The sequence below is a fragment of the Lissotriton vulgaris genome, chromosome 3_1, assembly GCF_964263255.1.
Source record: "Lissotriton vulgaris chromosome 3_1, aLisVul1.2, whole genome shotgun sequence".
Lineage (NCBI taxonomy): Eukaryota > Metazoa > Chordata > Amphibia > Caudata > Salamandridae > Lissotriton > Lissotriton vulgaris.
In genome coordinates this window covers 233,203,311-233,219,375 of record NC_141689.1, presented here as the reverse complement: position 1 = coordinate 233,219,375, position 16,065 = coordinate 233,203,311, and the positions used below count along the sequence as shown (strand labels likewise).

Below are 16,065 nucleotides of genomic sequence, written 5' to 3'. Positions count from 1 at the left end.
TACTGAGCTTGTACGGAGTATGGTCTCTTGGTTTTACTTTTACATGTGAGCCATTTTCAAGTGGTTGCATTGGCTTTTTCTTTTACACTTCACCTATGTGTGGCACCTGGTGAGGTGCTCTGCGCCCTGCAGGTATTATTTATTGCTTCCTGATCTGCAGATCACTAGTTTTTGGGGTGCATTTTGTTTTATTGCCCTATTGGCTTCCACCCCTGTTGATGCAAGGTGTTCTTTGTTGTTTCTACCCAGGTTCCACTGCGGTATTCTGCTTCTCTTGTGTAGATGGACTGTTGCTTACTCCCTGTCCTCTAGGGCCCTTCGCCTGGTATGCCCGCGGGCATTCCTCAATATTATTCGGGCACTTTGGTACCCCTTATAGGGGACACCACATTGTGTGCTTGGTAGGATGGTGCATGGGGTTTCTCCTTGTTCATTTCCTTACACTTTCTCTGGTTCCCTATTTTCTTAGCCGACACATGGAAAGAGGGCATACTTCTTGACCTAAGGTACATTGTCAGCTCCTGCCCTGGACGATGTTCTTTCTTTCTTTTCTTTCGGGCTTAGCACCTCTTTGTGCTGGTTCCCGTTATGCTCTGGTACAAAGGACTCTTGTAATTTCTCTTTCTCTCAAGGTTTCTTGTGAGTGTACCTTGTGCATTTTTTTGACATGGATGGTCTACTCTGTCGACTCTTTCTCTCCTGTGCCACTGCATGGTCGGTTTTTACTCTGCTTCTGCCCTGCATAAAGCTGTTATTGCTTTTCGATTTTGGGCAATGTTTTTATGCTTTGTTGGAAACATTTCCATGACCTTTCCTATACCAACCCCAACATTTAGTTATTGAACTGATTGTTCTTCTCGAAAACGTGTTCCTTGACCACTTTCTCTTGAGTTGGTTCGTACAGAGGTTTGGTACTACTTTCGGATTCTTCCAGGGACTTTCCTTCCATCTTGTGAGCAAGGATAAAGTTTCACCTCATTGGGGATCATTATCCCTTGGACTCATGATTAGGAAAAAAACACTCTTGGGTGATTCCAAGATCCTCACTTGTGATGTCTCAGGAATTGTCGGCTGGACACACGTTGTCCGGTGGACACTGGAGATTTCCTTTTGCTTGTGGAATTTTCTCTCCTTTTCTCTTCTCTTTCTCTGGAAGAGGTGAAGTTCAAGGGATATATAATACACTTTTTTTCTCCTGGTAGCCAGGTCTAATTCACTTTTTTCACTCTTTTCATAGCACTGTGCCCATCACCTAGTAGTACATCTTAGCTCATCGCCTTCTGGATTTTAGTATATCCTAGGAGATCCTTAAAACATTGCTGTGCTCCTCCCTTACAGTGACGGGGTTGTAGCCCTCGGTTGTACTAGGGGTTACAGCCGGGAGGAGATCCAGATGATAAAGCATGTCCCCTTGGTGAGTGATGGGACTCCGTCCCCTTGTTAGGCGTGATTAGATACAGTTGATTGGGGGAGGATGCCGCTGGGCACCAAGTAACACTCCAGACCTTCAGACAGTTGAGTTTGTTTTGAAGTTCTTTCTGCTCCATAGTTGTGTTATACTATGGGTTCTTGCTGTGTTTCATTTATAACTTCTGACCCTTTTTGGGGTCCTGTCTCCTATGAACACATTTCTTTTGTGGCCTCTGCACTTGTTATGCTGTGTGCCTTGCCACTCTGTCTGCTACTTCAGTTCTTGTACTGATTGGTTGGTTGTGGACCACTGCTTGTGGTGTTTTTCTTCCCACACTTATTATTCTGTCTTTCTCCACAGCTTCAACCAGCCCCTTCCCCCTTTTCTGTCTGATATTTTTTCTTCTAAGGTGGAGGCTTATTGTTTTATAAGGCCTCCCTTGTATTGGCCTTTGTTAACTTGCTCTGAGTGGTGTCCGTTGGTCTATTCTGGTGTTTTTTTTTATCACCTGCTGTTTTCCCTTTTGATCATCTCTCAGCTGCCTCATTTTTGCTGTTCAGCTGGTAGAGTTGTTTTATGTCCAAATGCTTTTTGTTTTCTGGGGAGTGTGATATCATCCACGTCCTCTATTCTTTTATGCAGTACTGTATGGCTGCTGCATGCCCGCCGCTATAACATAACATAGCATAACACGTGTATTTGTAAAGCGCACGTTCACCCGGAGGTATCTTGGCGCTGAATAACAGATGTTTATTGTTTCCAAACTCAATGGTACTCATTTTATCGACCTCAGATTGATGAAAGGCTGAGTTTGGAGTGTCAACCTCTAACCATGAGGTCGAACACAGGGCTCTGCAATGAATGCATTAGTCCACTGAGCCACCAGACCCGGTTTTGCATCTTGGCCAATGTCCACTGTTGTGCATGTTTCTTTGTACCTTTCTTGGGTGTATTTTACTATACACTGTATATGGTGCATTTCTCTGTATTTTATATATTATACATATATGTCCGTGTATGTGTCTAGTTGTAGTAATCAAAAATCCACTTCTCAGGGGTTCCACTGATACTTAGTCCATTTAAACCAACAAAGAAGAAATTGGCACAGAAGCTGAAATATAAAAGATAATTTTATTAAACTCAAATGGTTTGAGACTCCTTCACACAGAAGCCTTAGCAACTGCATGAGGCAGTCTAAAGAGTACAGAAAACTGGGGTCTTATATATGTCAGGGTTACATACTCAGCATAAAACCAAGGGTCAGTCCTGGCTCATGTGAGCATGCAAAATGACTAAGATGGGCATGCAGAATCTACTTGCTCAACAAAGTGGGAGGAGAGTTACTTCTCCATACAGCAGCAAAAATAGCCTGACAGTTATACTAGAGAAGCAGGGGCATTCTACTAGCTAGCCCCTTCTGGGCATGTGCGAAGAGGAAGATGCTAAACATAGTTTGTCTCTAGGCAGGCTACAAGAGCAGTTAACAGAAAGGTAGGACAGAACACATGGCAGACAAAATGGCCGCCAGAAATAAAAAATGGCTTTCACAAAGCGGATAAGATAACTTCTAATTACAAGATGGCTTCTGCTAATGCTAACCCATTGCTGCCAATTTACAACATAGTTTTACATCTTTTTATTGGTATATCTATAGACAGTAATGTTATGCTACTTTTCTAGGAGGATGCACTTTTTTGCATACGTTTGCCGCTTTTTTCCTCATGTACCACAGGGCCTTCCCTTGTTCCTTGATTTGCAATCGCAAACTTTTTTCCTCTTGGCGTCTAGGAAAGGAGATTAAACTCTGTGATAATAGCCATTATCCTTGGCCTTCAGCCCCGTCCGCTAATAGTCCGGTTACCATAGGGGATGCTCTATGGTGCTGTAATTATCTGAAGTGTTTTTCTAACCCATCCTTATTCTTCTGCCATGATGTCTTGTCACATGTTTTCTACAACATTTCTTGGGAGGGGCTTCTTCTCCCTCACCTACCTTTCCATCTCTCTCTCTCTTTTGCAGTGTTGCTTTTGCGGCTTCGTCAGCCATTGTTTTTGCAGCTTCGTCAGCCATTGCGTTTGCGGCTTCGTCAGCCATTGCTTTTGCGGCTTCGTCAGCCATTGAATTACCAGGAACGTGTATTCCTACATGATGGTAACTCAGTGTGTGAATCACATGAGTACGTGGCAAACATTCTTTTAATTTGGCCACTTGTCCCCAAAGCATCTTGTGCTTTATTGTGTACCCTTTGGAATAGCTGAATCCATTCTGGTTCCAGTAGTGTAAGTACTCATTGTAAGACTGGACACAATAATACACATCACACACAATGAGTGTGGGAAACCCTGATCCATATTCTCAAGTGCCAGAATTCTTTCAGTTCATAGGTTTCATGAGGTTGGAATTCTCCATCCACATTCTACCCTTCAGCACTGTGCAAGTGGCAGAGTATTGATGTTTTGGTCAAACTGCAGGCTAAGCAGAACCATCAGTATAGATTATGTAATAATACTGATCTAGAGGCCTGGCTTAATTGGGCAGAGGATATTCATGTTCATATTGAAGTTATGCTTGTGTTTGTAGTGTAGAGTCAAATATGTAATCTACATCTGTTGCTGTGAGTGAGCTGGCCCTTTGTATCCATCTTGGATGTAAAGCTTTCGCATTAGGAACGCTGGCCTTTGTAACAGCCTCTAAGGCTCTAATGGGAGTCACAGGAATTATTAATTTCCCTAAGCCAATGATCTTTTTTTCGCTATATCAGTCTGTACTGCTGTCAGGATTTTTTCAGTACAGCCCCCTCACTGGCAGACTTCAGAAAGAGACTCGAGACCTGGCTCTTCGATGGAGACACAGTGCCCAGATATCCTCAGGGTTTTTTTTTACATAGTGTTGTGCTTTACAAATGCAATTTGATTGATTGATTACTGTCATACTGTGCACGTTTTGTACTGCAAATGTGCATATAGCAGTTCTCAGGTTTCTGTAGCCTAAGTCCAAATGATACAAATTGCCTTTATTCTTTACTGTAAACAAGGGATTTGTTCGTTGTTGAGCTGCAACGTCTTTTACACCTTGGTATTCAAATTTTGAGGATATTTCTCTACCCTGTTTTTTGGCCTCATGTTCAATGGGTTAGTGCCATTGTGGTTGGGGATTGGACCTCACAGGTATGATGTGATAGGGAATCCATCTTCCCAACCCACATGGTTGTGGTATAATTCAAGAGCTTGCTCTATGCTATGGCCCACTCCTTGTCATACACATGTTCTACTGATTCTGGAAGGAGGTCGAAATAAGCAGGTAAAATTACAGTTTTTCACCATGGACACTCCTTAACAAACTTTGGTGGCCATTTCTTTTCAGCCAATAGAATTTCATAGCCAAATGACAAGTTCTCCCAAAAGAGGTATGTCCCTCTTCATCTGGTGTTGTACTTCATATAATTTACTATGGACACTCAGTTTTTGGTCCGGTGTTTCCACTTGGATGTAGTAACTCGATGCTACTGCTGCCAGACACTCCATTAGATTCTGGCAAACTATTGTGACTTCTGCCATGCTGTCAGACATGGTCCGAACCCATTCCCATTTCAGAAGCAGTGTATACAAAATCCATGACTTTAATGCCAGCTACCATCTTCTTTTTAATTTGAGGCTTGAACTGTTTAGGTCTGTCTTCCTTTTTTTTTTTTTTTTAATTTTTGAAACCTTTATTGTGCATCAGAGAAATACAGTGACGGGCCCACAACCACATGGGCCGGCCTCGAAGCAATTAATAGCACAAAAAGTAAGGATAGGGCAGTCCAGCAGTCCCAAACAACAAAATGCGAAAAGTGTCCAGGATATGGCATATGGAAAGAGGGACCGCCGGGTAAAGGAGGAATTAGGTTAATTTTATATTTTGTAGATAAGAAGGATCAGACGCGGACAATTTATCAAAGCAGATGGCAGGCAACGAACCAGCAAATCAGCGACAGTACGAGAGAGAATAATTGAAAAAGCAGCAAAAAATAATACGCTTAAGGATAATACCACGAACAAACAGTACATGCTGGCGATCGCCCGCCCCACGGGCTCAGTACTCCCAAATCCACAATAATAAAAGAATGAGCAGCAGAAAGAATACCCCGCGCTACCCGTAAAACCCGTCTGACCCAAAGAAAAAAAGGAAAAAGGAAGAGAAACCAAGAAAAGGAAAAATTAAGGCCCATAGAAACTGAAACTAAACAAAATTCCCACCCCCAACCCCCCACCCTGCACGCATGCGGAGGCTACGGCCTACCCCCCCCTAGCAGTGTGCCTGTCGCCCAGAAATAGAACCCGAAATTTAGAACAGAAAAGAGAAAGAAGAAAAGAAAAGAAGTAACGTAATTCACAGAAGACCGGAGGAGGGCCACAGAGATAAAACCAAAATTACCCACACATATCACTCCGGCCGCCCGATCCCAGACCCCGCCACCAACACAGTACCTATATTCAATGACCCCGGCAGTCCATCAATATCCCAGCAGTACAAGCAAAAACAGTCCGAACATAAGAGGAGACAACCTCAACCTTGCCCCCTGCGATGCAAAGCAGCGACATAGTCCAGCCTCATGGTAGACATCTTGGAAGAGGCGAGCGAGCAAAGTGACCACATCCGAGCGGGGGGGTGTCCATCAAAGTCCATCCGAAACAAAGCCATGTAGATGACAATGGTACAGGAAGATGCAACGTCCTTCAGTGAACCACCAAAGTCAGCAAGCCCAATCAATAAGAGCCACTCCAGGACAGAAAAGCTAGCCATGTCAGTAACCCCGCGAGGAGTCGCTAAACGTGGCGCCCGGACATTTCCCTCCAGCCACATCGCAGCTTCAGAAACTGCAAGCCTCTCCGAGGATGTAACAGCCGGCCCGCCGTCCTCAGACCATTTCGCCACTTTTCCAATCAACACTGAGGTGTCCTCCGGCTCACGCACCTTCAATGTCTCCGAACACACCTGGGTAGACACTCCATCGCAATCATGGACAGGATATGGCACAGTGTCCTGCAATCGAGGGACAACCCGTCCCACCGGGAGCATATAGGTGGAGATAGCGTCTAGCCGGTCCCCTAAGTCCCGGACAATATCTTGTAGGGCAGATCTCAAAGTACCCACGGCACACAGGACTTCTACCTCCGTCAGTGGTGTATTAGAGGGAAGAGGAGCAACGGGTCTCTGCATGCGAGGCTCGCGGAGGTGTCGTAGTCCTTGAGGCTGGTCTCCACCATCACCGCCACAAAGCTAGTCTCCCAATCCGGGTTCCGCATAAAATGACATGACTGGGGGCACTGGGGCAGCACAACCCATGTCAACCCCATGCACAGCGCCAGAGCGATATGGGTAATCGAACCTCGTCACCGGCAGCAGCCCGGAGTAAGCACAGCAGCCAGGGGAACAATCGTCAAGGTGGCAGTACCCGGGACCCTGGAAAGGAAGGCGATCAATCAGTGCCTGCAGTAAGTCGGAGACACAATGTTGCACTCCAGACTCGAAATTCCCCCAAGCGCGGAATTGAGAAGAGCAAAGCAAATCCACGCGGCTGTGAACACATCGGAGCAGCTGGTCCCGCCGGTCTCCTCTGCCCGCTTCAGTGTCCGACGAGAGTGAAAACATGGCCGGCCATCGTCAGGACAAAGACCCGATCTGCTGTAGCCAGCGCCTGAATGAGGACGAAGGCGCTCCGGCACTTCTACTGCTGGGGCTGTACGAAGAAACACACCGCTGGAAGCAGAATCTCCTCCCGGTCCCGATGATGCTGGTAACAAACAGGATAGATAGCAAAAGAAGGTGCGGGCCGGGAGGAAGACGGAAGGATCGGCGGAGCCGAGGGATCAGGCGGCCATCACGGCTGCAGGCTAGGCTCCTCCCTGTCTTCCTTTTTTGTTATGAAGTCAGATGACTGTAGAAAGTCCATCTTCAATTACACATACTCCTCTGTTCTGCGCTCTAAGTGTCCTCCGCTCTCCAAGTGTTTTTTTTCGGATGCATCCTGAAAAGAACGAGAAGGACGTATATCAGTATCCTGATACATATCGGGCATTTTAGTTGTATCATGGTTGCACCGCTTTTCAGTGGACTCCTGTTGAAGAGATCCATTTGCGCTTTAGTCTTTTCTTTATTTTTCTTATTATTCCACTACTTCTTAAAAGGCTTGTGTGTCTGCTTTGAGTTCTCCTTATCAGAATTGTCCTTAGTCTGTGGTTTACTAGTTCTGGCTGTTTCTGGCTAATTCTCTACCAATGGATGGATAGGTTTCTTCAATAATTCTAGGTAGTTTGCGCTCCTGGTCTCCCGGAGCCACCTCTGTGAGTCGCTGGTGTATAGCCAACACGGTTCCGTCCCCATTATTATTGCTTAGTATGATTGTGGCCACTGTGGCAACATTGCTGATAAGTTCCATCCTCAAATCCAGGCTGGGGCTGCTCTGTACTAAGTTTGAATCTGTTGAAGCACCTCTCGCAAAGCAGCTAATGAAGGTGTACCATGTGTTATGGTTTGTACTGCAGCAAAGGCTGTGCTTCAAGTGGTGCTGTCTTCCACTGGGGGAGCCATCCCCATTTGCAATCGTATTGTGAGAATTCTATGTTTACCTTGGGGTCCCATATGGGGAAACACTGTTTCAAGCTAATTTGTTTTTTGTGCAATCCAGAACTGAATCTCTCCCTGTATGATGGGAACCTTACCCATGACTCCACTGATGGTCACTGGACTAATTCCATGCATAGCCAATTGTGGTTGTGCAGCTTGAACAATCCTTGCTTGATTTATTGTCATTGTTCGCATTACGTATAGTGTCAAACATCTATACATTCTAATCAGACTTTTGTATGGTGTATAGTGCTGCTGTTAGATTTGGTAAATCTGTGTAGGGCGTGTAACCGGCTAAGAGTGGCCAAGTCACTCCCTCAGTACTGAGGGAACCTAGTCTAACATTGTTTCCTATATATGATAGGGTGCCTTCAAACCAGTTTTGGTGTTCTTGAAATGTTTAATGGTAATTCTAGTACTTCATAAGCTGTGTAGTTGTTAGGAACTGCAGCAACGGTGTCATCATGAAAATGTTTTGATTTTGCATTCACTGCTGGGAGAGTGACCCATGAATAGAATACCTCTGTCCTGTATGCTTCATGGGCCTCTACCACAAAAGTCACGTCTCCTCCTGTAAGTGGGAACCCTCTATGTTGTAACATCTGTGTGAATATATGTTTGCAGTTCACTGGTATGTTTACTGGTGCTGCATTAGCCATTTGAGTATGTGAAATTCAGAAAGGATACTTCTGTTGGGTGATCCTTTGAAATGTTCAATCTTGAACAACTTACAGCCAATGCATAGCTTTTCCCTACTTGGCCAAGTAGGATTTTTCTGCAATACTACGGACGACTTCGGTAAGTTGGGTGTTTAGGGGCTTTGGTTACACAAAAGAAAACTACATAGGCTTTCAATTATGTAAGAACCCAAGCTAGAACATTGGTGGCACCATGTCGTACGTTTCAGATTTCCTCAGTAAAACTGTGTGTTTACTGGACAACACAAACATTTAACTGTGCGGGACTGAGTCCACATACACCATCAGGATATGTTGGCCTAAGTGTTTGCTAGCTCACAGTGCACCATCAATACCCCTACCATGGCAAGGTAACAGTTGGTATGTGCAACCTCAGAACATGACAACCCTGACTCCCCAAGGAAATCATGGAAAGATATCTGGACCCCCTTTGGTTGGTAACTTATGTATATCCAAAGAGAGACACACATTGTGGTGGTTCATTATTTATTGATTCTTATGTAAAATCCATGCGCTACAATAATTAATAGAAGGAAACAAGACGAAGTAATCAGCATCACAAGAATGGTATAGGAGAGGAACAATTCAACCATTGTGCTGTTACATAGCATCTATGCTTGCGTTCAAGTATAGTGATATTTATGCTCCTACTTAGCGCTCCCTATCCTAGTGTTTTTAGGGTGGGTTAATCTGCCAGAATCCCTCTAACTCCCTGATTACCTGTGGGTAAGTGTCATCAGGGAGCCCATCGTGGTGTAGAGCTGGGTACCATCCTTCTCAGGAGGTAAAGAGGATTCAGTTGGCCTGGAATTCCGGCATGGGCCGACTTCAACAGTGTCAGCAAAATGCTCCTCTGCCTAAACAAAGGAGTGATGTTGTTTATATTATAAACATCACCCATGTTGCCATGGCCTAGTCCCAGTCATGCTGTCATTATTGATTGTACCCTCATGAAGCTGTCACCAAGCGTACAATAATAAACAACATCATTTTGCACAGTGAACTTTAGCTTTCATACATAAAGTTCAAGGCTCTGATAATATGCCTACGCAGATTTGTAAATGTAAGCAAATGGATTTCATGAAACCTTATCCGTACAGGCTTGTAAGCAAAAGTGTATAAAATGTCAACGTTCAATGAAAGATGGCAATTTCAAATGTGAACATGTAAAAATGGTAGTATTCCTGCCTGGGCGTAATATGACCACATGATACTTTCTGTTGCTTACATAAAATTAGCTGCACTGAGTCAGCAGAAAAAGCCCAGACCTTCAGATGAAGAGTCTTTTTTCTTGAAGGCTGACCTACAGCCATACTGAAATATTGCAGCAGTAGTCAGGAAGAGTCATGCCACTGCTCACTTGTGGGCAGAGGAGGGTAGGTCCCGGTTAATATCCTCAAGGTACACTTTTCTTGTTGCAGCTAGGCACGATCCGCTGCCTTACCTAAGGGGTACCACTAACTGAACTTTCGGGTTGGCTTCCCCTTCTTGCACCACAGCAGGGGCAGTATAATTACTTTAGATTGGAAACCATTCTCTACCTAGCGGCGTCAAATTCTCTGTAGGGATAAAATTGTCCTGATAAAATGTCACTGGGTCTCACAGGATCGCGGCCTCTGGGGGCTACATTTCCCCCCAACACCCTGCAGATCTCCAAATCACCTACACCTGCAGCATAAAGCACAACCAGTGCCCGCTGCCTTCGGAAACAGAGACTCCCATCTTGCACTGATTCGTGGGAAGCGATTGGTCGAGCTCGGGCCAGGGGCAGGCCCTTTCAGCATCCGTCAAAGCCCAGAATAGACTGGGATGAGCCCCTTCTCTTTGCTCTACAACTCGGACCTTTCTAAAGTACAAAGACTATTTATTGCTTGATTTCCATGTTGGGTGGGGTTAGTGTGTATAATATAGCTTCTATGTTGAAGCTCAATGCCGCAGACCAAGCTGACGGAAAAGCAAAGTAACCAAAAAAAATGGGTGACAAAATATATAAATACCTTAGAAGAAATAAATGATCTAATAGAGGAAGTGGAACTCATCATCTGCCCCAATCATCTCCAGCCGAGTAAGCCCCCGGAAGAAAGGAAGCAGAATCATTCTCCCATAAATCGCTTATAGACAGCAGTAATTGCTAAAACTAAAAGGGAGCTCTAGGGAATCCACAGGGGGCAGTGGGAATGCAAACAAACCAGGGCCAAAAATATAATACAGTAACAGCTATCTAACTGGGTGACCTGCGCCAACATCTAAGCCCAAAGAAATCCCAAGTAGTACATATAGATTAAATCATATAGAAACCTTTCCCTTGTCTCCATGCACTCAGTCAAAGGCACCAATCAACTTACTTCCCTAGCTGAATCCTTACTTAAGGAAGAGCATATTAAGTCTGCTACTGCCACAAAAACCATAATCACATTAGAAAAAGGGCCTCTAAGTCATCTAAAGCAACAAATCAGGGATTTAAAACATGAAATTAGTGCCCTTAGAGCAATGTTTAGTAGCTTATTTGACTTCCTAAATCGTGTACTAGTTGATTTGTACACTTAAAAAACCAGTTGAAAGATCTCACACTTTTAGAGCGAAGTCAGTTGTGCTATATCAAAGACAGTTCATTAGGGATAGAGATAACACCATTGTCCCCAAGAGCCACCCCTAAAGGCACTTCATACAGATCTCTTCCCCATACAAAACACCCAGCCCATTATACAGTTCCGTATTTAAATAAGTCATTGCGCACACCTCCGACAAGACCTCAGTTCACCAAACCACCTGAGGTTGCTGGTGTGCCCTGATTGAGTGCGCCGTATGAAAACTGTTTTCCGCGTTTCAATCACGAAAAGAGAAGAGTTGGTGGACTCCAGGGAAGTAGAAGAAGAGCCGGTGGTCCGCTGCGATAGGGCCTTAAGCAGACAGGCCGTGACTGTGACCGTCTGTCAGTTTGAGAAGAATTGATTGAGTCCCTGAGGTGCTATTTGACGCACGGCGAAGTTTGGGAGGGTAGTTCTCTATTCACCCTTGTCCTGAGGATGCCAAGATTCCTGGAGGCCGAAACGCGTCCGCGTCGACATGCCATTACAGACAATAGGAGTCTTTGTGATATTTTGTACCTGATTTAATTGTATTTATGTACACAATCTTTGAAGTTAGGTTTAGAACTTATTAGAACTGATTGTGCGAATACACGACTTCCTCTTAAGTGAACCACCTGATCTTATAGGGGGACACTCCTTTGATTTTGTATGATCTTTTGAGTGAAAAAAACAAACAAACAAAAAAACTCAATACGTTATTTTTTGTATTAGAATATTGTTTGCTGTTATTATCCATTGTTTGTATTTGTTTGCGAAAAAGTGATGTGTATATATACGTGTATTTTGTATGACTAATAACATTACTTATAAAAAAGAAAATACTACTTTGAAGTACAGATTATCATAAATGAAATTGGTGATCGTGATGACAACATGGCATGTGATCATGGTGTTAAAAGTTAAAAATTAAGATTGAGAGTTGTGTTCTCATTGTATGGGAATTTATTGTCCCTGTACCTGTAGCAAAGTCCGAGATTGATCCCTCCCAACCACCTTCTTTTCTTTGCAGCCACCTGATGTTCCTGGGCCAACATTAAGGCCACCTCCCCTTCTAACCAGGTTGAAACAAATTCTCAGGGAGACACCGTGGGCCAAAGACCAAAAATGCACAGTGTTTCTGATAAACGTTCCCAGCCTATTCAAAGAGGATGAAGGCTCACTGATAAACAAATGTACTCACTAGATCCGTCATGTGAGGGGTTGTTGATCGGTCATAAGGGAAGATATAAGCACAGCAAAAAGACTTCCCCAGCAAGATACTCATCTGGATAGCATAGCACTGACACTCTGTCAGAGTGATCTAGTAAACAACTTAGAGGCTTTTGACGCCTGTACTCGCCACCTAGTTGATTTAAGCATTCAATTTAAAATATAAGCCTCTGTAACTGCCACCACAGTCTGGACCACAAACACTACTTTCCCCACCCATTGTGTAGACTCATCAAGAGAGATTGATGGTCATTGAAACCTGTCCAAGAAGATCACCAAGCTTTGACCCCGAAAATTCTGGAAAGGATATTCTTGAAATTGAATCCTATAACATGACGAAGGTAGTTACTCCCCCTTTTCTGACTACGACCAGAGATCTGCTGCTTTCCAATGACATGAGACATGTCAAATGGACAACAGTAGTAGAAAATCCAGATACATTGGCCTTCATAAGCATAGACGTGATATCCACGCTAGCGGAGGTAGAGGCGTTCTTGCAAAATGCAGAGACACACAAAATCATGACAGGGGTGCATAATAAACTATTTAATAAATAAGAACCTATTTCTTCATAACCTTGCACCAAAATGGCAAACTTTCTTTGGTACAGCAACATTGGTATAATAAGGAATGCAGACAGGCTCCTTGTAGCTGCTTTAAAATCTAAAATTCCAACTCGATTTCACCAAACAAGAAAATCTTATAAACCCTCCCAAGGCAGAGCCAAAAAGAATGGGATGAAAACTGATGGCGGGATCTTATAACGGCATGCTCTGAAAAAAATCTCCAACATTTCTAGCAACTAGTAAAATGGGGATGAGGGAGACAGCCAATGCCCCCACAACATCATATAGACCAAGATCACTTTGCAAAACAATATGCAGAGGAAGATGACCAACAAGACCAGTTACATATAATCCCCTCGCACTTCGTAGAACCAATGCCAATGCAATAGCTTGTGGTGGCCCCATACCTGATTTTTGGTGGGGCGTCAAGATAATACCCATCTTCGAAAAAGCAATTTATCAAAGGTGCGGCCATTATAAGAAACGCGCAACATTAGAACCACGAAGTTATTCAAAAGTTACAGGGTATCAAGTGAACTTCGATAGGAAGAGACATCAGGGGACACAGCAACAATATTGCAGTAAATACAATTAGATGGATAAAAGTAACATCACAGAAGTTTTTGAAGGAGCACATAGCCATTAGGAACTCCTGGTATTAACAACCAAATAGCAGTTACTACCGAGTGACATATTGGAATTGCTGAGGAAAATATGTCCCATTAAAGCAGGCAACTCTGTATCGGATTAAGGAATATTTGATGGTAGAAAAAGTATAATAGTGTATCGGGACAGCAAAAATTTTTCTTTGTCCTGAAAAAGATGGTATTGCATTAAGATTAACCATCGAAACGTGTCGACGCTTAAGGAAAGTACAATCGAACAAGACAGACACAGAAGGGTGCAAATATAATTTTCAAGTATTGGCCCGGGTGTTCTCAAAAACGATGTACAATTGAATTAGATACTTTTAATGTCTTTTGTTATTTTTTGTCTCGATTATGCATGTCATAATTATTGTATATTGAATGTTTAGATGTGTATGTATGATTTAAAAATGTTTTTACTTTATTACTTGTGAGAATCCCCGACACAATTATATTTTGCACAGGATTGTTGAACATGTATTGTTTTTAAATTAATTTTATTGAATACTTGAGTAAAGCATATAAATAAAGAGAAATGTTTATGTAAAAAATGTTATATCTTTTTGGGTAGTGTTATATTTGGTATTGGCTGATCATAGTTGAAAATAGTGTGTGACACAGGTGTTGGACATTGTAATTAATATCGTGACCAAGGGAACCCTCCTTTCTTTCCGGTATTTATGGTTCTTAACCAGCACCGATTATTTAGAAGAATCTTACAACTCAATTGCGAGCCCCTACAACAGACAGATGTTTGCAGTTACTTGGGAGTCACTCTGGCCAAGAAATTGAGCTAGATGCCCCAAATAGAAATTATGGCTCTCAAACATCGACATCTAGCAGGTGCATTAGCAAAATAATTTAAAACCTCACTTACAAAACTGATTAGTCCTGCACTGCAGATATATGACACTAAAGTAGTGGGCTCAGTTTTATACAGGTCAGAAGTCCGGGGCTTCGCGAACCAAGCCCCACTCGCTGTAGAATAAAATAAGTTTCTCCGAACCATTACAAACTTTCCACAAAGTACCCCTCTTAAACCATTTCTCAATGATCTAGGTCTGAAATCTCTAAAAGATGCAGCAAGATTTCGCCCTATTCTATACTGGCGCAGAATGTAGTCCACCCTCAAGCTGGCAAATTATGCTCAAGCTCTTAGGGATGTTATGGAGGCCGACCGCTCACAAAAGATCGTTTGGCTCCATCACTTTAAGAGCACACTGACCAAAACAGGATTGCTGCACTCATGGGAGTATTCAATGGGTGTACAGTTCCGCCGGAAAAAAAATGAAAGCACCACACTGACAGGGAGTTTCCTTGAATTTAAACCTACCCCTCTGTAGGAGTCATACTGCGACATAATATCGAAACCCATCAATAAGAGACTTGGGGCTAGATGTAGGTAATTGTAATTTACCGATTTGAAAATACCGAATATTACCTATTCGGTATTTTCGAATCGGTAAATGCTATGTGGGTAAAAAAATCGGTAAAAAATACCGAATCGTTAAGATTTGGTATTTGCCAATCGGTATTTACCGATTCGGTAATTGCCATTCATTCCTATGGGTCTGGAGGCCCATAGGAATGAATGTCAAATACCGAATCAGTAAATACCGATTCAGTGAAATAGGGAAAGAGTCAAGGGTGGCAGGGTTTCACTTTGACACCCTGTTGCACCCCTGAATAGTGCTGGTGTGCACATGTGGTATACATACATGCCCTAAGGGCATGTGTGTCTGCTACATGGCACTGGTGTAAATGCACACATTTGCATTTACAGAGGTATTCCTTATTTACCAACAACTAGTAGTGTGTGGTGAATAACGAATCCACAAGGCACAGAAGCACTCTTCAAAGCGCTTCCTACATGTCATTTACCGATTCGGTAAATACCGAATCGATAAATGATGATTCGGTAAATACCGAATCTGTAAATACCGATCCGGTATTTACCAAATCGGTAAATTTGCCACCTACATCAGAAAAGCCTATTACTGGTCGGTAACGGCCGATTTCGGCCGTTACCGACCGGCAATAGCCTTCCTACATCTGGCCCTATATTTCCAATTTTGGGCGGGCACTCTTCCACTAAAATCTTTTACATGTGCTCCCAGTGCTTGCAACAAATATCCCAGATGCGTAGATCACATAGAAACATACTCCCATCTCCTATTTGTCTGCCCTGCCTATGCGGGTCTGTGGAAAAAATGGCTGAAGCAGACCTGTAAGGATTTGGGTCCTACAAGTTGCAGTGTTATGCTGAGAATACTGTACTCAGTCAGAACCTTCCTCACCTTATGCAATTTCTGTTGCCAAGTTCCTGAAATGGAT

At 43.3% G+C, this 16,065-nt stretch overlaps 1 protein-coding gene across 1 annotated transcript in view; it reads left to right on the top strand.

Moving 5' to 3' along the window:
• The window catches only part of EPG5 (ectopic P-granules 5 autophagy tethering factor), a 682,187-nt gene that overhangs the window by 423,001 nt on the left and 243,121 nt on the right, over positions 1-16,065 (top strand). The window lies entirely within an intron of this gene.